At 42.7% G+C, this 24,874-nt stretch overlaps 1 protein-coding gene across 5 annotated transcripts in view; it reads right to left on the bottom strand.

Moving 5' to 3' along the window:
- Nucleotides 1-24,874, bottom strand: part of LOC137452513 (cadherin-6) — a 116,442-nt gene that overhangs the window by 73,641 nt on the left and 17,927 nt on the right. For 3 of the 5 annotated variants that reach the window (XM_068160983.1, XM_068160985.1, XM_068160987.1), the window contains exon 2: nt 8,342-8,457. The exons of 1 other annotated variant lie outside the window; for it this stretch is intronic. The gene's annotated coding sequence lies outside the window, so the exon portion shown is untranslated. Of the gene's footprint in view, nt 1-7,472; nt 7,559-8,341; nt 8,458-24,874 lie in introns of all 5 variants that reach the window. One more of the 5 variants, XM_068160984.1, reaches the window with a different exon arrangement.

Here is a 24,874-nt window from a genome sequence, read left to right as displayed (position 1 = left end):
GTTCTTCAGATGATCACGAACCTGATCTGCACTTACAATGGGCAGTTCTTCCTCCCTGTCCCTGGCTTTGACTTCCATAACATCAGGAGTGTGGCTAGAGGCCCTTGCAGTGAAGACTGAGGTAAAGAAGTTATTAAGTACCTCAGCCTTTTCCTCATCACAGGTGACCATGTCACCATTTTCTTTTCTGAGGGGGCCCACACCTTCCCTAGTCTTCTTCTTCCCATTAATATACCTGTAAAAGTTCTTAGTATTCCCTTTAATCTCCCTGGCTAGATTCAACTCAAACTCTGCTTTGGCTTTCCTGACCAGGACTCTTGCTGCTCGGGCAGCTTCCTTGTATTCCCCCTGTTCTACCTGTCCTTCCCTCCACTTCCTGTAGAGTTTCCTTTTAAGTAATAGTGTGTCCAGTAGCTCCTTGCCCATCCAGGCAGGCCTCCTAGCATTCTTACCTGCTTTTCTCTTTGTTGGTACACAGAGCTCCTGGACACAGAGGAGGTGGTCCTTGAATACTGACCAGCTGTCCTGGGTCCCTCTTCCCTCCAGGGCTTTGTCCCATGACACTTTGGCTAGCAGATCCCTGAAGCGATCAAAATCTGCATGCCTAAAGTCTAGGGTCATGAGCTTGGAATACTTCCTCCTGATTGCCCTGAGGATGTTAAATTCAACTGCTTCATGGTCACTGCAGCCAAGGCCGTCTATGAGCCTCACATTGCTTACCAGCCCTTCCCTGTTGGTGAGAACAAGGTCCAGCATAGCACCATTTCTTGTTGGTTCCTCCACCATTTGGAGGAGGAAGTTGTCTTCTATGCAGTCCAGGAACATCCTGGATTGCTGGTGCCTTGCTGTGTTGTCCCTCCAGCAGATGTCCAGGTGGTTGAAATCACCCATGAGGACCAGGGCTTGTGACCTGGAAGCTGCTTCTATTTGCCTATGGAGGGCCTCATCTGCTTGGATCTGCTGGTCAGGTGGCCTGTAGGAGACCCCCACAGTAATATCTTCTTCCAATATGATCTTCTTTCCAATATGATCAGAAGTCTGCTCTGGAGTTACCTGCCTCTGCTCCCTCCCCGTAATCTCCACCCAATACTCCTCATGATTTACTGCAGATTATTTTACACTGTAGAGTGTAAGTGGATTTATTTTGAAGTATGAGCACTTATAAAGCAGTAGGGTTGATCCAAGATTCAGGCTGTCTATGAAAAAAAATATTGTATTTCACTAAGTAGGTAGCCTAAGATTTATAGTTTTAAATTTTTATGCATTTCTCTTTATAAATGCCTGAAGTTTGTTGGAAGTGTGATATATTGTCATTTAATACCATATTCTAAGTGTTGAGCTTACATATATAGATATATACACACACACATTTATATGTACGGCTGCACCTGTGTGCTGCACACTGCTACCTGTACTAGCAATGGTTGTTGTAATGCTGTTATTGCTGGTGGGAAGTGAACCTTGATTTCAGTGCTGAGTGGCTGAAGTGTTTCCCTCATCCAGAATAAGATAGAGGCTTAAAACCACAAGCCGCTGTTCCTCGAAATTGAAAGGGCGACTCTATCTGATGTGAACAGAGCTGAGCGACTTCAGCTTGAAAGAAAACCTCAGGTATTTGGGGGAATAACATCTAACAGTTGGACTGCAGTTCACTTGACTGTACTAGGAAAAGATCAGGTAAATAGAGCTCTACTGACAGAAGCATTGACAGAATTGCTCTGTATGCATCAGCAGTACCAGTGTGAACACAGCTTTTGTAGTCCTGCACCTCAGGAAATAAGATGTTGCCATTGCTCAAAAAGAAACGGCAGATTTTTTTTTTTTTTTACTTTAACACAGGCCACTCTAGGCATTGTCTATTCCCATGCTTATGTTAGGTTCTTTCAACTGAACCAGCAAGTGCCCAAACAAGTGACTCATGTCCAACTTACTTTTCGTGTTAGCTTACCTCTGTGAAAATTGCATGGCTTTACCTAAAGAAATTGTACCATGTGTGCTGTCCCAGCAACTCTTAAGTGAATATTCTGTAACTAAAGTCTGGCACCACCTAAAAAAGCACTGGCAACAGACTGTGTGAATAGCCCATAGAGACCCAGCACCAAAGAGGAAGAAATTCTGACCATCAACAGCATACTCTTCCCAGTGAGGAACTTAGGGTACTAATTATCTGCTGTTGCTACTCATACAAAATTTGAGCATGGCATGACAAAAAGATGTAGATACCAGGAAGATGGTGACTAACAAATTGGATTGTATTGTTAATAGGAATTAGAAATAATTAGATAATGTGGACTATAAAAGTTAGCATCATCATAACTGGACTTAAGAGTTTGATTGATTTTGATTTTACTGTTGAAACATTAATTAGACTAACAATAAACTTTAACTGTTGGCTCTGCATGTAAGGTGTGTTCCCCTGTGCCCATAATGAGATTTTGACTATAACACTCTTTGTCAGACCGGCAATTTTTATGCAGCAGAAGTGTGGGAATGGGGAAAATAATGAGAACTAGCAGCAAGGAGAAAAAGGAGTGGCAGCAGAGAGGCTCCTAGCTTGTCAGCACTTCAGAGCTGGGACACAGCTGGTTATCCAGCTGTGAGCCTGGGATGCAGTCAGATGAGGAAGACGCAGGGCACACCTCCCAGATGTACCTTTTCACTGAATTTCTATGAAGCTCATGGCAGTAGCACTCTGACATACCGATCAGCATCACAGGGGTCTGATATTTTCTTTGGCTCCAGACCAGCAAGGAATTTGAATGAGTGTCCCTCCCGTGTGCTGTCCACTTGGAACAGCACTGAAGGCAAGTAAGTGACTGCATGCAGCCAGAGGGGCTGTGATTGTGCTCTTGGTCACAGCATTAATGTTGCTCTTGAAGCAGCCCCCTATTCTCAGCAGTTTTGCACCACAGGGATGAGCTCCATGCCAGAACAGACAACATCAATTCATTAGGCAAGGCTGACTGAAATTCAGAGCCACAGCTCAAAGGTGCAGCCTGAGAAAAACACAGATGAGGGCGACTCTGTAGTCACTATAGCAGTCTCTACATCCCCAAATTTAGAAGCTGCAGTCCAAGACCACCCTGGGCATGCTCCCTGTGCTCATAATATATGTAAGCAGAGTTGCTGGAATTCAGTTCCTATGCAAACAATGAGGTCTGGGGGGACACGTCCTTTCTGATGGTGTTTGGGGGTTTTAAAGCTCCTTTAACATCTCTTAAACAGATCCTTTAGTAACACAGGGAACCTGGGAGAATGAGGGATGGTTGCCTATTAATATCCAATTGCAATGTATGGTGTGAGAGGTGAGTTGGTTTTCTCAGTCATAAAGAGGAAAAAACCAACACGCCTCACTGCTCTTGAAAGCTAAACAGGAAAAAAGAGCACATCATGCTAATGAAGTTGCATACCCACGGAAGTGCCATGGTGGGGAAAGGGCCAGGGTATGCTTCCTGGGGTCTCTGAGTTAAAAGGAACCTGAGCCATGCATCCTAAATAAACACATGAAGGAAAATGAGTTATCTTCAAGGAAAAATAGCAATGTCTAGCTTGCTTTGCCATTCCTTCTCAAGAACAGGAGTAAACTCTGTTAAGCCTAACATTTGGATTTATTAATAGTACAATTTCTCTCCTCCATTCCCCCAGGATAAGAATTCAATCTTTTCCCCCAGGAGCTGCATTTTTATGCATAGTTATGGGTAGGCAAGGTTTGCAGAAGGTGACTCCCTACAGAAAATGTGTGCTTTCTTAATGTCAATTTGTTTCTGCGTTTGCTGGAGGACTCTGTAGTAATTTGGATGAATACCTGCTCCAAAGTGTAAAGAAAATATATTGTCCTAGAAAGTATACACTAGCATGAGAATTGGGGGTGGGGGGTGGGGGGGGGTGGGGTGTGGAGAAATAATCCTTATTCCATTTAAAATGAGCAGTTGTTACAAAATGGAGAGATTTCCCTTTGTGTTCCAAAATAATTTAGAAGAGTTGGGCTGGTTTTTAATTACAGCTGTTTGGTGAGTGGGATGGGAAAGAGACAGATAACTGATCAATGTGCTTTTTCTCATGTGGGGGGATGTAAGCACAATTTGTGGCTGAGGAAGAAAGGAAGATTAATTGTCAGGTGGTCTACTGTGCAGAACTTTGGCAGACTTCAACTGTGTGGAATCTACACTTCCAAAATGTGCTCTTGTGGCCAAGAAGGCTAACGCCATTCTGGAGTGTATTAGACAGGGTGTGGTTAGTAGGTTGAATGAGGTTCCCCCCACCTGCCTTCTACTCTGCCCTGGTGAGGCTGCATCTCAAATATTGTGTCCAGATCTGGGCCCCTCAGTTTAAGAAGGACAGGGAACTGCTTGAAAGAGTCCAGCACAGAGGCACAAAAATGATTGAGAGGAACGCTCTCTCTCTTTAGCCTGGTGGAAACTGAGGGGTGACCTCATTCATGTTTATAAATATGTGCAGGGTAAGTGCCAAGAGGATGGAGTCAGGCTCTGCTTAGTGATGCCCAATGACAGGACAAGGGCCAATGGTGAAAGTTGAGGCATAGGAAGGTCCATGGAAACATGAGGAAAATTTTTTTTCACTGTGATGGAACACTGGAACAGGCTGCCCAGGGCAGTTGTGGAGTCTCCCTCTCTAGAGGTACTCAAAACCCACCAGGATGTGTTCCTGTGTGATCTACTCTAGGTGATCCTGCTCTGGCAGGGGGGTTGGACTGGATGATCTTTTGAGGTCCCTTCCAACCCCTAACACTCCCCTGATTCTGTGAATACGTTTGGTTTGTCATCTTTCCCTCTATATATGTGAATGGAATGCTTCTAGTTCTGAGTGTGGCAAGAAAGATGTTAAAATGCAAAACTGCAGCAAGAAAACTGCAAGTAGAATGCATCACCATTTTACTTCTAAACATTCCAGAGCCTGGGAAGGATATGAAAGGAGTGATAGAGAACTCTCTCTGTCTCAAACAGAATTTCCTCTTGGGTTTAAAAGGGACTGTGTGCTGTCATTGTAATTCTTCAGCCACTGTGAGGGGGTAGTAGTCCATGAGCAGTGAGTATCTAACCCTACACCTTGTGCTTTTAGCTACATCAGCTTTGTGGCTGTGGGCCCTCTTCAGCCTTCTGCCTGCAGCTACATTTGTTCTAGTCATGATTTGTTGGTTGGTTGGTTGTGTGTGTGTGTGTTTCTCCTGAATTGCTTCTAATTGCAATTTAAGGCTGTTGTATCGTACTTTCTTTTCATCCTCATAGTAGAAAGGCAAAATCTATAAATTCTACTTTAGACAAGCTCTGAATAATTTTTTTAATCTGTTTTTCTTACTTGGTGTTATTTATAGGCTTGACCTCCACTAAGCTCTGTAAGAAACCACATTAAGACTTAACAAGAAAATCTTTAGGGTGAGGTCGTAACAAATAAATGGAAAGGACTCATGGGTAAACTGCTATTGTTTCTCCTTTTTTTTGTGTGTATTATAGTATTGCTGTGGTTTGATAGGATCAAAGCAGTCTGGCTTTTCTATTCCCATAGCTGGTCACAGGCTGCAGGAACATTTTTCAAATTCAACCTTCCACCCAGGACATGTACTAGCTCTCAAAGAGGCATAAAGGAAACATCCCAATCCAATGACTGCTGCAGATGTGTTCAATAAAAGAAGAGCTGTAACTACACAAATTACCTTTGCTAAGCTGCAGGGTGCTGCAGAACTCCTGGAATGAGTTTCTCCTGCCACAGTTTTCATTCTCTCTGCTGGTTGTGAATGAATACAAAATAAGAAAAAATCGCTGAAAGAGGCTATAGGCCTATACAAATATCTTGCAAGAGAATTGGGCTGCTCATACAGCTGATTTTTTACAGTGCAGAAAGTTTTTGGAAGAAAAGGATGCTACCTCTTTAGAAGCCTGTGTGAGGAGGACAGGAATGTGAGATACTCAGCACAGGCAACTGTTAATTTCATAACAAGTCTTGCAATAATTGATATGTTAATTACAGCCCCAGCTCCTGGAGATACGTGATTGTCAAAGCATCACCATTTTCATTTAAGAAAGTTTATTTCTGGGCTGCTACTTGCCAAATAACATAACCTGCACCCTATCCACTCCAGAGGTGGAATGCAATGAAGGGCAATGTGTACTCCATTGTTTGAGACAAAATGCTTCCTGAGTGGAAAGCCAAGCTAGTAGATGCTGGGGCCAGGCCCCAGACTTTCAAATGCAGCATGGTTAATTCTGGAAGTTTAAACTGAAGATCTAACATGTGCTGGGACTGAAACCAGCACATGGAAACAGCAAAAGGAAAAAGCTGTGGCAGCCTGTCACAGGGAGGGGAGTGGAGCAGGGGGTATGCAATGCCTGATGGAACCAGGAGGAACATTATAGTCTTTGTAAACTCCTATCTGCTAGTTGCATCTTGAGGAGAAAAAGCATGCTCCCTGCCAGGGAATGACAACTAAGAGAAAAACTGCTGTGTCATCTTTTCTGAGGAAAACGGCTCCTTACAGAGCCTGATTTACTTCATCTTTTGGCTCCAAAAATGCCATTAAACAGTGTATTCAAAACTGTATGATAAAACCTGGGCCCTAGTTTCCACCCATAAACAACCCAGACTCTCTCCAGACCTCTATACCTGGCTAAGGCTCAGGCAAATTCTTTGACCAGTGGCATCCTCAGCTCTGGAGTGTTCTAAGAAATCCACCTGCTGCTTCTCTGGCAGAAGCACAGATGAGAACCAGTTGTATTTTGGCTTTTTAAGTGCAAAACCAGGATTTCAAATGTTCTTCCGTACTTACAGGTCTGTTTTATTTCTCCTAGCAACTACTTTTGTAGAGTCCCTCCGACTGCAGAGCTAACATATCCCTGGGAAACGAGACCAGGAGTTTACCTACAGGAGAGATATATGCTGCTGGAGTTTTATTGCCCTTTGTGAATTTTCTATGCACAATTAGTTTCAAACTGCTATAAAAACAGCCAACATGAAAGAAATTCAAAACCTTAGTGAAGTGTTGCCTTTAAAAATAACAACATTTTGGCTTCAGGACAACCATGCTGAGAACAAATGGAAGGAAATTCTCTTAAAATATTTAATATTACACAGTGGATTATACTGGATTACAAATAATCAAACATGGCTGTTTATTTTATACAAGACATTCATGTCAAGTGGAGTTCTGTAGCTTTCATGTTATGTTTGTTACTCCTCAATAATACTTCCTTCTTTATTGGGTTTTGCCTTTTTATTGCACCTACATAAACTCAGAGGAATTTTTTACATGGACTTTGGAATGAGTAACATAGAATGCCTTTCTAATTAGCAGATGGTACTTTCTTCTTCCTTCCACACCTCAAGAAACATGTCATGTTACACACAGAGGGATGGTCATGAAGTGTCCTAGTTTGTTGAACCATATCATCAGTGTGAATATAATCAATTTTATGTATAATGTGTTCTGGCATTAGCTGACAGTATAGGTAATTTCCTACCTTTTTTTTCTCCCCAAAGAGGCTGGTAAGAATCTCCACTTACATCACTGGCAAAGTTTTGGGAACAAGTTTTCTTAATTTGTCTCCTTTTAAAAGGATAAGTACATCAGGAAGAGAAAAGAAAGGGAGAAAGGAAAGGAGTAAGAGTGAGTATTGTGTGGCATTTTCAATGGACTAATGACATTTCAGGGACAAGGCTGGTCGAGAAGTGTGAGGGCAACTTTCGAATTATGGAAGTAATATTTGTCCAACCATTGAAATAAAATAGGCAACAGGATCAATTCTTGCATCCTGTCTCCTGGACAAAGAACTTGGGCCCTGAGGCTCAGTATTCAGAGCCTTTGAACTTTTTCTCAGCTGCCAGCCTACCCTGGTGGTGCCAGAATTCCCCAGGCACTGGTGCTTCTGCCATCAAAGCCCTCCAGGTGCATGTACTTCTGCTACTGAGAAAGGGCAAAATTATGCAAATCTGATGCAGGCAGGCAATGTGGCAGCCAGTACTTGGCATGATTACCAAGTTAGACTCTTCTTTTCCTCTGTCCCCTCAGGAGCCTCAGCTGGGACATCAAAATGTGTCCACCAAATTGGAACAGCATTCAAGACCATTTCGGAACTCCAGGCACTGCTTTGGAAGGGGCTTTCTGAGCTGGATCCTTTTCAAGTTGTTGTGCTAAGGCTGTGTGACATATTGCAATATTCACAGCACTCAGGGCATCCATCTGACTGTCCTAACCACCAGATCTAAGCCTCTGCTCCAGCCTTTCTTTGGCCCCGTAGCAAAGGGAAAACTTTGGCTCAAGTTCTTTCTCCTGTTTGATGGTTTTCCTTTTCCTTTTATGGACAACATATAAACTGTATTGCAGCTTTACCTTACACAACCAGATGGGCTCAGATGGGGGAGTGAGGCCTTGTCCACATGTTCTTTCTCAGCTGCAGCTGTGTTGGCTTCAAAGCCTTTTTGTCACCAGACACTCATCTGCACGCCCTGCCAGGAGAAGAGGTTGTTAGCTGTACTACGCCTTAATCCATTTCAGTTGAAATAAGCTCATTGCAGCTTGCAGATTTCTAGAGAGCCCGTAGTCTTGACACAAAGGAGGTGGGGGGAGCTCCCAGGAGTGGTTCTGTCTCTGAGTAAACATCTCTGAGAAGATGGCCTGCAGGTGAAAGAGTGGTGTCTTCTTCACCAGCATGGCATAGCCAGGAGAGGATATAGGAACAAGACTTCAGCCACATTATAAAATGAGAGCTGATGAAGCTTCTGTGCAGATAGATGAAGGGACTGGACTGTGTCTGAACCCCTGTGCTTTCTTGTATTTTCTGGCCTGGTCTGCAAGGTGCCAATTTAGCTACTAAAGTCTAATTACAAAATGGAAAGCTCAATTATGAAAGATGAAATGTTGCACTAAAGGTTAATAGAATGGTCTGATAAACAAATCAGTTGTTGTATTTCATCTTGCTGTTATCACATAACTGCTTTGTCAGCTGCATGCTTCCATCATTTCCTTCTCTATGTTTTGTTTGTAATGCAGTAGCTTTATGCATTATCTCTCTTCTCTTTGAACATTACAAAGTGTAACCAAGACTAAGCTATGTCACTTTAGTTAAAATATCTCCTGTTCTTTTATACCTCAAACCCACATCTCGTGCTTCAGTCACACAGAAATGTATGAAATGGGAATCAGATTTGGGGGATTTAATTGCAGTGGCAAAAGGCACAGAGAGCCCTGAGGATTTGGCACCCTCTTTAAACCATACGTTGTTGACACCAGGGAAATTTGAGATGAATGTATCTGGTAGAACAGAGTTTGCACATCAGCTCCATAAAAATCTCCAGTTTCCAGTTTCACTGAATATTGTACACTCAGGCATTTGTGCCAAAGTTGAAAACCACTTTGTAAACACTGAGTGGAGCCTTGCAATACATTTTTATGCTAAATACTGGCTTTATTTAAAAGATTCAAGGGAGAAGAAGAAGAGGGAAGGGAAGCCAAAAGGAATTAGTGACAAGAGACACTTACAAAAATATTTTTGTAAGTTAAAGCAATGGAAGTTAGGCACCCCACTATGTTTTGTACATCCCATGACAGCATCTAACTGCCACAGATGAACTCCCTCAGGTCATTTAACTGCCACAGATGAACTCCTTCATCTTGTGCAAGTCTCTTGAAGTAACATTAAATCATTGCAAATCTCATACAGAAAAGTGTGTCAAGCCTTGAGCTGACTCTGATAAGGGCTAAACATTTCTAGCTATCAACCTGTAGAAGTCTAAGGGGATGACAATGCCAATGGAGCCTGCCAATCTAGTGGTCTAGTCAGCCAAGTGTGCTCAAGACTGAAAAGACTGCATATGCTCTGGCTCTGTGTCCAGGATCAGTATCTACCTGGTACTTAGGATGGCACTGGGTAGCCCACCAAAGACTAACAGCTCCATGGTGACTTGCACATGCCACTCTATAACAGAGCAGGAAACAAAATCTAGCTCATCTTACACCAGCCATGGAGATAGTGGTTCTTGGTGTAGTTAGTGGTAGGGCAGGGAAGGAGCTGAGGCAGTGAAAACAACAAGGAAGTGACCTGTTTCCCCTGAAGTATTGAGATATCTAGGAGCTTTTTTTGTGGTGGGGAGTTCAGAAGTGCTCAATATTTGCAGTGTTTGGGTTTTTTTTCCTACTGCTGATCCTTTGATCTGTATGATTATATACAGCCTTTACGAGCCTTTTGAATTAAAGGATGTGTTTTACAATCTCATTGTCTCCAAAAATAAACCAGCATCTCCATCAACACAAAATCTCAGCAAAACAAGAGACAAATCCATGCTTACAGGCAAAAACTACAGATACTAAAAAAGTACAGGGACAATGCAAAGTAAGATAGGATTTCAATGCTAGGTACTGGTTCAGTATAGATCAACACTGTCAGAGCTTTTTTATCCACTTTGGGACATGGTTTAGTGGCCATGGTGGTGTTAGGTAGATGGTTGGACTCCTTGATCTTAGAGGTCTTTTCCAACTAAAACAATTCTATGATTCCATGGAACCTCTTCATACATGTTACAGTGCGCTGCAAAACTATCAGGCTTGGCCCCAGTGCTTCTCTGATCCTGAAGCAAGGAGAAAAGCAATAGCAGAAATGACAGCTACCTCTGCTGATGCAGTGAATGCTCTATCACCTGCTGAAGCCTTGCTGGTACAAAGCTGCAGGTAAAAGTGTGCATTTTCTGAGGTGTGAATACAGGTATTGCCTGCCTTTCTTTACATGGATGCTTTTGTTTGCTGAGTTTCCACAAGCTTGTTTTAAAGGCTGGCACATCTCATCTTTGAAGCTCTGAATTCCTCAAATTCCATCCAAGCATACTGCCAGCAATCCACAGCTGTACAGTGAATAAACCAAGTGTAACTAGAAGGAAAGCAATGCTGCTTTGCTTTTGTGTCAGCTTTCTCTTTAGTCCTGTGAAGGACCCAATTTAACAGAGCACTTTACTTTCAAACGGTATGCTTTTACTGAAGGTTGCTAGCAGACCTGAAGATAAAGGGTACCTGAATGCTTTCACAGAAACACAGAATCACAGAATGTTAGAGGTTGGAAGGGACCTCCAGATATCATCGAGTCCAACGCCCCTGCCAAAAGCAGGATTACTTAGGGTAGTCCACACAGATTGCATCCAGGCAAGTTTTGAAAGTCTCCACAGAAGGAGACTCCACAACCTCCCTGGGTAGCCTGTTCCAGTGCTCCATCACCCTCACTGTAAAGAAGTTTCTCCTCATGTTTTGCTGAATTGAAGCCTGAGAATATGAGCACAACAGAGGAAACACTGATCATTATTCAAGAAATGATGGGCTAGCATCACGCCAAGAGAAGTGCACATAAAAGCAGTAGGGCTTACATGCGAGGTATGGATTGCTGCATCTTCTCTCTCACTCATTGAAATCAATGGGTTTATGTCTCCAGTAAGTTTATTTAACGTATTCCATCCAAACAGGTACTTTGTGTTTCAGCCAGGTAGGGAAGCAGGTGAATGGACTCTTCTGATTGTTCTGAAAATTTAGGGCAGTCTTAGTTTTTGTCCAGTGATAGATCTGTAAGTGTGGTGGGAGGCTCCACATGGGAAGCTTTGTACTGAGACTTTCCCATTGCCAAACGTCAAAGAATTTTCTTTTACAGTGGATTAGCAGACCAGGAGTGATGTGGCAGCTTATCATCTATGCTGGAGAACACCCCACCTCGGCATTCCCAAAGTACAAAGGTGTTTCTGAAACTGGGAAAAGCAAACAACAATCTGGTAACATAAATGTCTTCTCAGTTAATTGAGGTAACAATTTCCCTTACAGGGAAAGAGAAGAGAGAGGAGAATTTGAATTTGAATATGCTCCCCTCCACACACATGCACATATACACCTCCTGCCAAAAGACGCATCTGGTTCTATAAAAATCCCAGATCCTCTTGTGTGAATGCAATCTGAAGTTATAGGTTTGCATAAGAAGCAAATCCTCAGCCAGAGGGCTGTGAAGTATCTGTCAGCCTGTCAGCTGGATACACACAGAAAGAGCTATTTAGAGCTGATGTTGCTACTTGGAAGATAGAGACTTTGTTATCTTCATATTTCTGTGCACCTGTGGCCTATCTTGCTTATTTCTACTTGCATTTACCTCACCTCGTTTGAGCTAAGGGCAATGTCAAAGTAAGGGGCTAACGTTTGGCTGTGCTAACCCTTGCGCCCGGCAAACCTTTACTCTCGGACAGTGAAACAGTGCAATGCCGAGGTGCTGCCTGGGGAGGGAGGGCCCCATGTGGAAGGAGAGACCCACGTGGAAGGAGAGACCTATGTGTCACAGTATCACAGTGTCACTAAGGTTGGAAGAGACCTCGAGGATCATCGAGTCCAACCTATAAACACAGACCCCATGACTAGACCATGGCACCAAGTGCCATGTCCAATCTCCTCTTGAACGCCTCCAGGGATGGTGACTCCACCACCTCCCTGGGAGGTGGAAGGAGATCCCAATGACTGTCAGGAAAAGTAGTCAGCAATGCCAAAGGGAGTGTAGCTGACCTGTCAGATAAGCAGAGAGGTAGCTTGGGAAAGGTCTGCTTTCATGAAGGAAGCAACTGCAGCACAATAAGAGTCATGAAATAGTATTAGGTGAGACTCCCCAGAATCTCCCACCTTTGTCTCAGGCGATGTATGCTCTGATTTCTGGTTCAAGCAAATTAGAGGCTTTGAACAAAAATGCAGCCAAACCAATGCAGGTTAAGCAAACAGGCTTTCAGAAATCCTAGTACATGGCTGGTCATATCATTCTGCAAATAACCACCTTGAGAGGGCAGTGACACCACTGACTCCCTACTTTTTTAAAAATAGGAAGAGAATAAAGGAGGCTTTTGGTCCCATTGTATCTAGATCTAGATCAGCAACAGGGCTCTACAAACTCTCAGGAAGTTACACAAAGGAGATGCTGTGATGCTTGTATGCCAGCACCATCAGAATCTCTTCTGAGATGCAGGTGTTGGCTAGCAAACTTTAAATTAAATCCCACTGTGCTCTTCTTTTTCCTATTCCACTGAAACACATGGGGTAGTGGTTCAGTGCTGACTCTTCTCAAAGTGTGGTCTGTGACAGTGATCTTAGAAACCAGGTTTGCAAGGCAAGCTCTCCTGTTCCTGCTCTGAAGTGCTCCAGCAGATTAAAAACAGTGGGATGGAAAAGGAGAGGTTGCTGAGCAGTTAATGGCACTAGAATGGGGAGATTGCATGTTGTGATGAACATTGCCAGAGTTTTTGACCTTGCCTGGTGCATGTGGTGCTGATTATACCAAAGGATCAAGCAGATGTGAAGGAAAATTGAGTTTCATCTCCTCCCAGCTATCATAGGCCTTCTTTGGTAAGTGGAGGATTATGATACTTTAGGAAAATAATGCATATGTCTGTGTGTGGCTGCAATAATGCTGAATTTCCTCCCCACCCCCAGCCAGAGTAACTGTGATTGATGCAGCTGGCTGCAACCTCTAACAAACAGTAAGGTTAACTGGAGCCAAAGGCACAGCAGTAGCATTATTCTGTGAGGCACTCATGTGCTGTCATTAATTTTCCTATTTGTTTGATTTTATAAAAACACATTGAAAAAAATGTGAAAAGAACAGAAAAAAAAGGGCTCAATTATACCTTTTACAAGGTAGTACTGAGGATGGTAAGGAGCTGAATCACTCAAGTGCTTGATGACATGATGCTTTTCACAGCACAATGCCTCCAAGTAACTAGAGAGCAGGGGCATTTGCTACATCTGTGCTTTTCTGACTCCTCTAGCTGACACACTAAATGATTGGGCATCAAAACACTTCCAGGCCACAGCTATTTTATTACAGCAGTTCAACTTAAGTGGGAATTTGAACTCCTGAAGCACTGGGGAAAAAAATAAAATAGTATAGAACATAGGACTAGAGCCACTGTGCTGTGTGAGAACAAACCCATGGCAGATTTAGTCTGCTGTCTCTTCTCTGAAGGTGGCCGGCATCTGCTGGATGCTCAGCACCTAGAGGAATGGTCAAAGATCCCAAAGATCCCACTAATAGGCTGAAACAGGTATAGTGTGTTTTCTATGTGGGGATCCTGATCTAGTAGAGTTAAGAGACTGCTTTGAACTCTGAAAATTTGAGGTACTATGGTCTTGCCAAAAGCAGTTGCGGGGACCCTGGGGCATACTTGTTCACAGTCTGCTGGTTTTGTCCACGTGTGTCCCATTCCCTTTTGGACATTAGTGAAGCTGAGCTTAAGCAGGGTTATGTGTTGCTGTGATTCCTGTAGTGCAGATTCACATTATATGAAAAAGCCCAACCATTTCCTATCCTTGGTATTTATACATTTAGGGATGGGGCCACAAAGATTAGAGTTGCAGGGTGCACTGCAAAGCAGCCATAAGAACAGATGGTAGCAGGAATTGCAACAGTGATGTGAATGAGAACCAATAAAACACAGATATCTGACAAATTATGTTTGTCTCTTGCTGATCCCACAGTCTTGCACTAATATGCAAGAGGAGTCAAGCTCATACAACATGTGAAATATTATATACTTGTCAGAACACTCCAAAGAAACTCTCTCCCTTCCCAGCAAACAATGCAGTGTAAGAGCTTTTGCTTTATTATAGAAGTCAACGAGTCAAATGATTCATATTCTTATATAAACTAGGTATTTTTTTTACAAGGTTTTGTTTGAATGAATGGTGATTGTCAGTGTATGACTGTATTAGGATGTGTAGAAGGAGAGCTTGCAGTGTTAATGTAGTATCAAGGACACAAACTAAATTCAGATTACAGGGAAAATGAGGTCCTTATGATCCACTCGAAACATGCTAACTTCTAATACCTTTGCAAGACTTCAGGGCAAACAGTAATGTGCCAGAAGCAAAATGTACTGCCCAATTCATTCCATGAATTGAAAATAAACACACACACTTAGAAAACTGACAAGTGTCTCTGTACTGCCTACGAGTAACTCCTTCTGTGTGCTTTTTCACACTTGCACCCTCACAACATATTGCAAGCACGTGAGAGAGAGAGAGGAGGAAATCGGAGCGGGGGCAGGATTCTTGCATGTTACAGACACTAACAGCTTATTTTAGTCTTACTCCAAGATCTTCTGGTTGCTGTATTTCATACATGAGAAAATGTCAAGATCCTGTCCTTGTTATCACTTATTCTAACAGTAATGTGTGCCCTGATGAGACTGTTTTCTTGGATATATTCTTACTGGTGCTCTTAAACATGCATTTTGATATGCCTGTTTTGCCTCAAATGTCTACTGCAGACATACTGGAAAATGAGGACATAAAACTTTTCCAGGTTTTTGCAAACAGCCAGACTTCTGACAAAGAGGAATTATTGTTGCTTTTGTACTGCTCCTTTCTTGGGAAACATGAAGCCCTGCTACTGTGTCCAGTATTGCACAGAAATTTCTTGAGTTGAACAATAATGTGTCATTGTCAATCTAACTAATAAGCTGTGGAAAAGCTGGCAAGTGAAATTCAGGCTCCTGAAAATGATTTTTTAATATATTTCACATTCATATTTTTAATTATTCATTAAAAGAAACTGGAATGACTGACAAGATCATGGTCCTTTTCAGTAGGCCCTAAAATGTAGTCAAGATATTAACTCTACCCATGGTGGGTTTTTTTACTGGAAATGTAGGAAGAAAGTAGGAAAAGCATAGGTACAACTCGAGGCAATGCATTCCCTAGGTGTTACTGTCATGTATTACAAAGGCAGCAGAACTGTGTTCATGTGTCATGTGAGCCTGTATTTCAGAAGGGGATATATTGACAGGGACATCAGACTCAGGGCAGTACATTACCACAATGAGCAAGACCTTGCTTTTGGCCAGTATCAAACAGAATTGTTTCATCATGCGGTTTTCAGCTCAGCAGCATGACATTACATGATCCAGCAGAAACCATATGGTGCAAACTCCTACACAGCTGCAAAGCACTCAGGCTTTAAAATGAGCGCCACAAATCTTTTTGCCAATGATCTGTACTTCTAGAAGGGATTATAAAGATAGCATTGCACAACAGCAGCATAGGGGAGCCTGACTTAGACTAAGCTGTGGCTTAAGAGCAGCTTGGGGCAGTCTGGGGAGCAAAGGTGAGAGTAAAGGTAGTTTTATGTCACCCTTATATCCTACTACTTTTCCATCAAGTTTCTGCTAGATCATACCCTTGATCTCTTTCCTTTATTGCAATGTTTTGCCATTTTTTAGCTTCTTGTGCATCTTGTACTTCAGGTCTCAGGTGGGTAACAGGATGTAGTGAAGGGTGAAGTGTGCTATGCACTCCTGCAAACTAGATGTCTGTTATGTGGAGACTAATGATTATGGGAGAACAGGACCCTGTCCCAAATGACTCCTTCTAGTGCTATGTTCTCAGGAAATTCAGCAATATTTGGAGTAGCCTGAATGCTATTTTAAGTTGTGCCAGCTGCTAAACACAGCAGGGATTCAACAGGGTGATAAAGGACATTTAAGACCAAGTCCTGACTTACACTCTCTGCAGAGAGTGTAACACAAAATCTGCTAGGAATGCTCTGCTGAGTCTGAGAATTCACTTGTTTTCGGATAAGCTTTCCAGAGCTGAGCAAGAGGTGATTTGTAGTAGAGGAATGGTGTCAGTCTGCAGTAATGCAAACAGGGTTTGACTTTGGAAAGGCAGTAACAATAGCAGAATTATTTAAGGCCTAGGATTGATATCTGAGACCTAGTTGGCTGGAGGCTGGACCCTTTGGTATTTGATTTTTCATTTGTTAAACTAATAACTTGACCCATTTTCAGTCCCCATTAATGCAACTCAGTTGCATGAGTGCTTTATCAAGCCACTAAAGGAACCATCTTATAAAAATAGGTGGACAAAATTGTGTCCATATTACTGAACTGTGATCTGATCACAGGCATGATGTTCTGACCATGAGCTCCTTCAGAGCTCTGACTGGAGCTAGTAAAAAGTAAAGAAAGGATGGGATGTTGAAGGGAGAATCTGTGCTTTCACATGTGATTCAAAAGCTGGCATTTTGAAATTACACCAGCTGGGTATAAATTGAAGCTGCAAGAAGCAGCAATATGGCCAAATAAAAGCATACTGCCTTGTTATACATATCAAAATAAGGATACTGAAAATTTGAGGAAAGAGTTGATGCTATCAGCCCTTGTAACTTCCTGTGCTTTCTATCTTGGTAGATTTCTGTGCTTGCCAGAAAAAATTGTTCATCCCTTATAGCCTGCATGTTTCTAATATAAGTGTTGGAAAGAGGCCAAACCCACCCTCTCATGGAGGGCACAGGCTGACCCAATACATAGGCTCTGGAGCTCAAAAAGGCAAGGGCTGTAGTCAATGTAATGCAGGTATTTGCAGGGCTCAGACCAAGAGATAAGTCACAGCACCTCATTGGAAGTCTTTACCCAGCATGTAACACAGTCTACATGGGTGCAGTTCTCAGCTACTCTGGTAAAAAGTCTGCACACTGAACTTACACATCAGTGAAGACTGGTCTGGGTGACTTTGCACTCAGTCAATACTAACCGCTGCATGGCAACATGCAGGTGGTGCCAAAATCCTTTTAAACCATTTCCACATTCTGTCCCATAGCTGAATGCTTCCCCAGTGAATGCTCAGTGGAAGCACATGGTATTTGTGGCCCCCTGACCCACATCCTGCCCATGCCTACAGCCTTTTGTGTTTGTCTGACAGCACCACATAGCCCTCTTTAAGCCTCTCTACTCTCCTTCTGTCAAAGGACATGACCTGGCCTTACAATAGCCATGGCATCTCAAGTCCCATTCTGTCTGCAGCATCCAGGGCATCCCAGAGTGACTTGGATGGAAATGAGCTATGACCCAAGGGGTGACTAAGTCCAAAAAAGTCTGACTACAGTACTCTCTGGTGGAATTTGTTTCTCCTCTTTCATTGCTCTTGAAGATAACCTTGCAAAAGTAGATTTGATAAAAGATTGAAAAAACCAAACGAAACGGTACAGGTTGTTGGGGGGGTGGGGTTAACAGTTAAAAGCAGCACTGCAGTGTCGATTCTGACAGACGTTTGCCTTTGGCGGCAGGGCTGAACTTCTGGCGAGGTATGCGCGAGGTGCAGGGAAACCCACCCTGCAGGCGTCCCGATCTACTCCCAACTCCGGCTCCGGCCCAGCCCCAGGCACAGGCCAGCCCCAGCTACCAGCCCCAGCTACCAGCCCCAGCTACCAGCCCCAGCTACCAGCCCCAGCTACCAGCCCCAGCTACCAGCCCCAGCTACCAGCCCCAGCTACCAGCCCCAGCTACCAGCCCCAGCTACCAGCCCCAGCTACCAGCCCCAGCTACCAGCCCCAGCTACCAGCCCCAGCTACCAGCCCCAGCTACCAGCCCCAGCTACCAGCCCCAGCCCGCTTCCGACTCCGGCTGCGACCCGGGCCCAGGCCCCGGCCCCGCCCGGCTCCCGCTCTCGGGCCCGGGTCCACTCCAGGCGCGGGCGGCCACATGGGGGAGCTCCAGGCTTTGCAGACCGCCGTCGGCCCGGGCCTAAACTGGTCCTCAGCTTCGGTCCGCTGATGGTTTAAAACAGAAATTGGATCGGTGCTTCGAAGGGATATGTAGCTCGGGAAATAATTTAAGGGTAAGCAGAAAAGGGCTGCCAGTCTTGTTTGGTTTTTATAAGTATATCTTTATAAGTATATCTTTCCCTGATCTGTACTTTAAAACACAAACGGCTAATCCTTTCTCTGCTTCTTAGTGTTTGACTGTAACAGAAAGGGTGGAATTGAGCATTTTAAACAGTTCAGCTGGAAGCACAGAAATTAGCATGGAGTGAAATATTTATGAGACCTTAATGCAGTTTAAGATTGTTATTTTCTCACCTGTAAGGCACCAGGGCCAATTAGCTATTTCAAATTAAGTAGCCTAAACCAAAACAGCACACAGCAAGAAACAGTGGCCAAATAGTTATGATCGGACTGTGAAGAGAGATTGACCACGAATGTGAAATAAAGAATTTGCTGATACCAAAATGTAAAACTAGTACAGCATGAAAAGGCAAAAATTGAATGAAAGAATGAGGAGGGTAAGTCATGTTCAGAATGTATGTTACAGCATTCTCTTCAAATTCTGCCTGTTAAACATGAAGCCTTTTGTTTGTCTAGATGGGCATCACAAAATTCTACTACACACCTATGTAGTGGAATGCATTCCCCTCTCCTCTGTCAAATTCCAAACTTCAGTTGTGTTTTGGGAGATTTCTATACAGAGCAAAGTTAAACTTATAAATTCAGAAAAAAAGTATTTAGTTATGTCTACCAATTACTCAGATTATGTCTAATCAGGATGTCACCAGGCTGTGCACTTTGTTACTGTGGATTTTTAATCTTTTTTTTTTATAATGTTTTATGGTTTGGGCACCCAAACAGCTGACATTGGAGTTGGAAGTTTGTATCTCATTGTCCGAATGAGGAAGAGTTAAAATACCTCTGAAAGGGATGAGGTAATGTTTACAGATTTATAACCAGGCTGTTGCTTGTGCTGTCGTTTGCTCTTCAAGGTTGGGTTAACAGTCTAACTGCCATGGCGACTCTCTGGAAACCTACAAATGCAGAACAGCACTCTAGCAACTGATAAAGACAGAAACCTAATGTTAGTTTACAAGACACCTCCTAGAAAGGTGAAAATTTTGGAAGAAATCCTGCAATCCCAGAGGCTGTGTTTCCTTTCACACTGACGATTTATGATGATGATTTTCTCACATTTTGTAATGCCACCTCAGGTAAACTGCCTTGCTCAAAACACAGAGCTTGGCCACAGTGGGGAGAAAAAGTGCACTGCAGCCTCAGAAGTAATGCCTGACAAAAATCTCGAGATGTTCTGATACAGGCTCAGAGTGGCTTTCCAAATGACAAATGTTTTCCTATGAGCCCAGGATGAATATATACATCAGCAGTTCTTTTTCATCTGCCATTTTTCACAGTTCAGACAACTCTGAGTTATTTGCATTGGAATGGTATCTTAAAGCAACCTAAAAATACATGGGTTTAAGCAACATTGTGATGATCTTTCTTACAATCGTTGCATGCAATGATTAGATCTTTCTTAAACCTCTGAATGATAAGCAAGTGGCTACAAGTGCAAGTGCTTGAGAGATTTTCTTTCTGTAAAAATATGTATCTGCATAAGTATTGCAAGATTGGGCTCATCTGGTCTAACCTCAGACCATCAGAGCTCATTTGTATTTTAGTGTAACCTTTTTTTTTAGCACTCATAACTGTGCTTTGTTCAATATCCTGATAGTTTTGTCACACCACTATGAACAGCAGCAGTGGTTTCAATAGCAATTTGGTGTGAAGAATTTTCTGAACTCCAGAAATGAAAGAAGTTTGCATTGACCTCACATCCACGTTTCACGGTGCTGGCAAGCTCTCTCTCATATGCTCCTGTTCTGCTCCAAACCTAGGATAATAAAGTGCTGCAAGCGTTTGCTGCCTGTGTTGTATGGACTCATGCTCTTTGTCTGCAGCACTTGTAAGGGCATGACTACAAGGCTGTGCAGCGGGCTGCAATGTAGAGAGCCCCCAGCTCTCCTCACTGTACCAGCTGCGTGCTGCACCTTGCCTCATCCATCCTGCTGATGGGCAGAGTTAACCAGCCAGGACACAGCACAAGGCTGGTACAGCTCAGCTGTTGTGGGGTCTCTGCCTGGCACTGATTCTGACCCTTGTGATCTTTGGGATCTGCAGTGCAGCACCAAACCCCTCCAGAGTGATGTTCTTAGCACCTCAGAATCAAAATCAACAGTAGTGCTATGAAACACTGCCTAGGAGAGACACCTGCTATTTAAATGTGTTACAGTGGATGAAAGAAATTGAAACACAGAACCCAAACACATCCTTTTTCCCCCTAATATAATCAGTGTTTTTAAGCAGTTTATCTGTTTATTAATAGGAAGGTTTTACAACATTTTGCTTGAGCTGACATTCTTTAATTATAACGTTCACACTGCTGAATATGCAGTCACACCAGCAGAAGCTCCATTGTGAAAGAACTCACAGATTCAATCTGTTTCTTTCTCTGAATTTTTCTGACTTGGTTGTATTTTTCCATTCTTCATTTTTTTGTTTGCTTCTCACATTTCTTCTTAAATATGTGGGGTTTTTCCTCTGATTCCATTGTTCCATTTGAAAACACAGGGATTAGCATGCAGATGTTTTTTTGATCAGAGATTTTTGGTCTTTTTTAAATCATTCCCATTTTCCACAGTCTGCTTGTGTAGCTGGGGATTGTTTGTTTATTTTTGGCCTTGCATTGGTTTATTTTTTGGTTTTCAATGATAAATGCATTACTTTAGTCTTCTGAGTGTAAACACCTTCAGTTTGGTATTTTCTTAAAACAGCATTGTAGAAAATTAACTATTTCTTCTGGATCATCTAGATCATGGACTATGCTAACTATGCCAGTAAGCTTATTATCTTCCATGTTTTAGTGCTTTGTAAACCCTGAAAGTTTAGGTCAAAGAGATAGTTTTAGGAAGACTTCTCAAAAATAGAAAAGAAAAAGAGGAGTTATCTGTTGTAAAACTGTGCTCTAATACTTTTTAAAACTGCTTTTAGGATTTGCCTAAATTACAGGATTTGCTGAACAGAAAGTAGGTAGATGAGAGAAGTAATCAAACCCCTTGCCAATAAGAAAGGACAGACTTTTCATTTTTTATTTATTTTAAAAGAATAATAACCTTTTTAAATAGGCATCCAGTGGAATTTCAGCTATCTTTTATCTGCAGGCTGATGTTCACAGGCATTGCATTACACTCTGATTTTTAGAAAGCTGAGAGAAGAAAAAGATCTTCAGCAACTTAGTGTATGGAAGCTGCCATCAAATGCCACTTAAGCAATGATCAGCTCAACCCAATCTGTTACCACCCATGAAACTGGCAACATCCACCTTCATTAAATCTGTATTATAAGTACTGAAGTTCAGAAATGTCTTCTCTCTTGAATTAGAAAAAATAATCAATGGATTTTACAGGGCTGGTATTTCAATATAAATTTTTAATGTCAAGAAACTGAAGTTGGGTGTGGGGCAGTGTTCTTCCATTACCCTCAATATTGTCAGTAACTAGGGTATCCACCACTACAACTTTTAAGTGTCTGTGTGTCTTCTTAAGAACTTCCCAAGCATCATTGTAGGCTGGGCAGTGACTGGCTTGTGAGCAGCCTTGAAGAAAAGGACTTGGGCGTACTGGTGAACCTAAGGCTCAACATGAGCTGTCAGTATGCACTTGCAGCCCAGAAAGCCAACTGTATCCTGGGCTGCATCAAGAGAAGTGTAGCCAGCAGGTCGAGGGAGGCGATTCTTGCCCTCTATTCCACTCTGGTGAGACCCCACCTGGAGTAATGTGTCCAGTTCTGGAGCCTCTATAACAGGAAACATGCTGGTGCGTGTCCAGTGAAGGGCCATGATCAGAGGGCTGGAGCACCTCTCCTATGGAGACAGACTGGGAGAGTTGGAGTTACTCAGTCTGAGAGGAGGAGGCTCCTAGGAGCCTTATTATGGCCTTCCAGTATCTTAAGAGGGCCTACAGGAAAGCTGGGGAGGGACTTTTTAGAACGTTGCGTAGTGACAGAATTAGGGGCAATAGAGCAAAACTAGAAGTGGATAGATTCAGATTGGATGTTAGGAAAAAGTTCTTCACCATGAGAGTGGCGAGACACTGGAACAAGTTGCCAGGGAGGTGGTAGAAGCCCCATCCCTGGAAGCTTTTAAGGCCAGGCTGGATGGTGCTTTGAGCAACCTGATGTAGTGTGAGGTGTCCCTGTCCCTGCCCCTGGCAGGGGGGGTTGGAACTGGATGATCTTTGAGGTCAAACTCTGAGAATTCTGTGATTCTATGCCCAAAGCAGCCGTGGAGGGGGAATCTCACCACCCTTGACATAGAAAAGCAAAATTACCCTCAATGATGTGTTCTGGGAGAGCTCAGAAATGCCATGAACTTAGTTGTTCAGGAACCTGGCCTAGTACACAGAACTTCCTGCTTGTTTCCAGAGTTTCTTTCATTCCTAAAACTTTGTGGGTTAATGGTTTTCTGTGATCCAGAATGACCTTGTTCCCTGTTGGGCAATGGTAATTGCATAACCATGTCCTGGCACCCCTCAAAAGCAGCTCTAGGGCAGCCTCATGGAGCCTGAAAAGAGGCTCACCAGGCAGAAACCACAACCCACACAATTTAGCTTACTCTTAGAGATCATTTGCCACTACCTCTTCCATTCAGTCACCTTAATTCTTGAAAATTCTTCTATGCAGTGGAATTAATTCTTGAAAAAGGTTATTGGCTGAAGTTAAAAAACAAGAAAACACTGAACTGTGAATTCTCCCTTGGCAGGTTTTCTACAAATAAGTAAATGCAAAAATCCATGGATGGTGCTTTTTTCCTTTTCTTTGTTGATAAACACCTCATATAAAACTAGGAAATTTTGATAGTAAATGTTTTAAACAAGCTATCTTTTCTCCCACGAGATACAGCAGATTATCTATTACCTGTAGCTATAATCAGGTTAATATTACAAATCTGTTTATTCCCTGTAATCCTATTTCTTTTTGCTCAAGTAATTAATTTTTTTGTGGCATCACATACTTCAAGGGAAAAAACTCACAACATGCCTCTCCTACAGCTGTACCAGGAGAGCTGCAAAGAGGATTTTTTCCCCTCTTGCTCTGCAGTATGTAACAGAAAATGCTTTAGGGGTTAGTCAGCTTTCTTTAAACCTGTGGCAATTAAAAAGTGTCTGTGTTGTATCACAAACAGACAGGCAAACGTTCCTGTAGCCCTGCAGCCCCTTTGCACCAATACAGCTGAAGTAAAGGCAATGCAGGCAAGGTGTAACCAGTTCCAAAAGAAGAGTAGGTGTTTGTGCAGGAGTCTAGATGTGTGCCATCTCCAATGAGGGACCTGGGTGTATGAGGTCACAGAGAGATTATCCTAAAGCTGCCTCCTATTTTATAATCTAGTGATTTCCCATCCCAGCACAGCAGTTTTACTACAGTAAGGACACAGTTTAGCATCTCTCTGAACACACCATTATTACTGAATGTATTGTAATTAGTTCCTGCTTGTGAAGCACTTGGATACGGAGGAACATGTAAGCCTTAAGTATTACAGTCATTATCCTTCACCTTTATTTGATGCATTTTCATTTTATTTAGCTGCTTCTGATGAAGACATCTGTGTGTGAGGCTGTACACAGGCCAGCCAGTGAGACCACAGGAACAGAGAGGTGGAGTTCTGAAATCTGCCCTGCTCTGGAAAGCAGAGAGGTAAGTTTCCTGGTAAGATAATAAGCTACCTGTTAGTAAATTATTGCAATTAAATTAACTGTATTGCCAACCCTGAGTCTCCAAATAAATCATAAATTGGACTGACTTTAAAATAACTTAAGCTTATTCTATTTTTATCCTCTGGTAGCCTTCACGTTTCTAAGGCTTTCTCTGTATAAAAGAGCTAGGAATTGTACTTCTTTAGTGATATTTAAAATCCCTGTGTAATAACATCTTTACCTTAATAGGTCAGAGCTTTAAGGAAACTGAATGGTAAGAGTGTACAACAATGAATGACAGATGCAATGGATGATTGCAATGGATGAAATAAACACCACCAAAAAATAAAATGTAAGGGCTGAGAAACTACAGACCTTAACCTCCCAAACTCATCGAAGTCCATTGAAAATATTTCATAGATTCATAGAACACCAGCTTGGAAGGGACCTCAAGGATCATCTAGTCCAACCTATAGTTTAAATGAGATGGTCCAGCACCCTGTCAAGCTAGGCCTTGAAACTCTGTAATGCAGGGGAATCCACCACCTTCCTTGGGAGTTTATTCCAATAGTTCAA

The sequence above is a fragment of the Melanerpes formicivorus genome, unplaced genomic scaffold, assembly GCF_026170545.1.
Source record: "Melanerpes formicivorus ecotype bairdi unplaced genomic scaffold, bMelFor1.0.p_v2 SCAF_55, whole genome shotgun sequence".
NCBI classification, from domain to species: Eukaryota; Metazoa; Chordata; class Aves; order Piciformes; family Picidae; genus Melanerpes; species Melanerpes formicivorus.
This window is presented reverse-complemented; position numbering and strand designations above follow the sequence as displayed.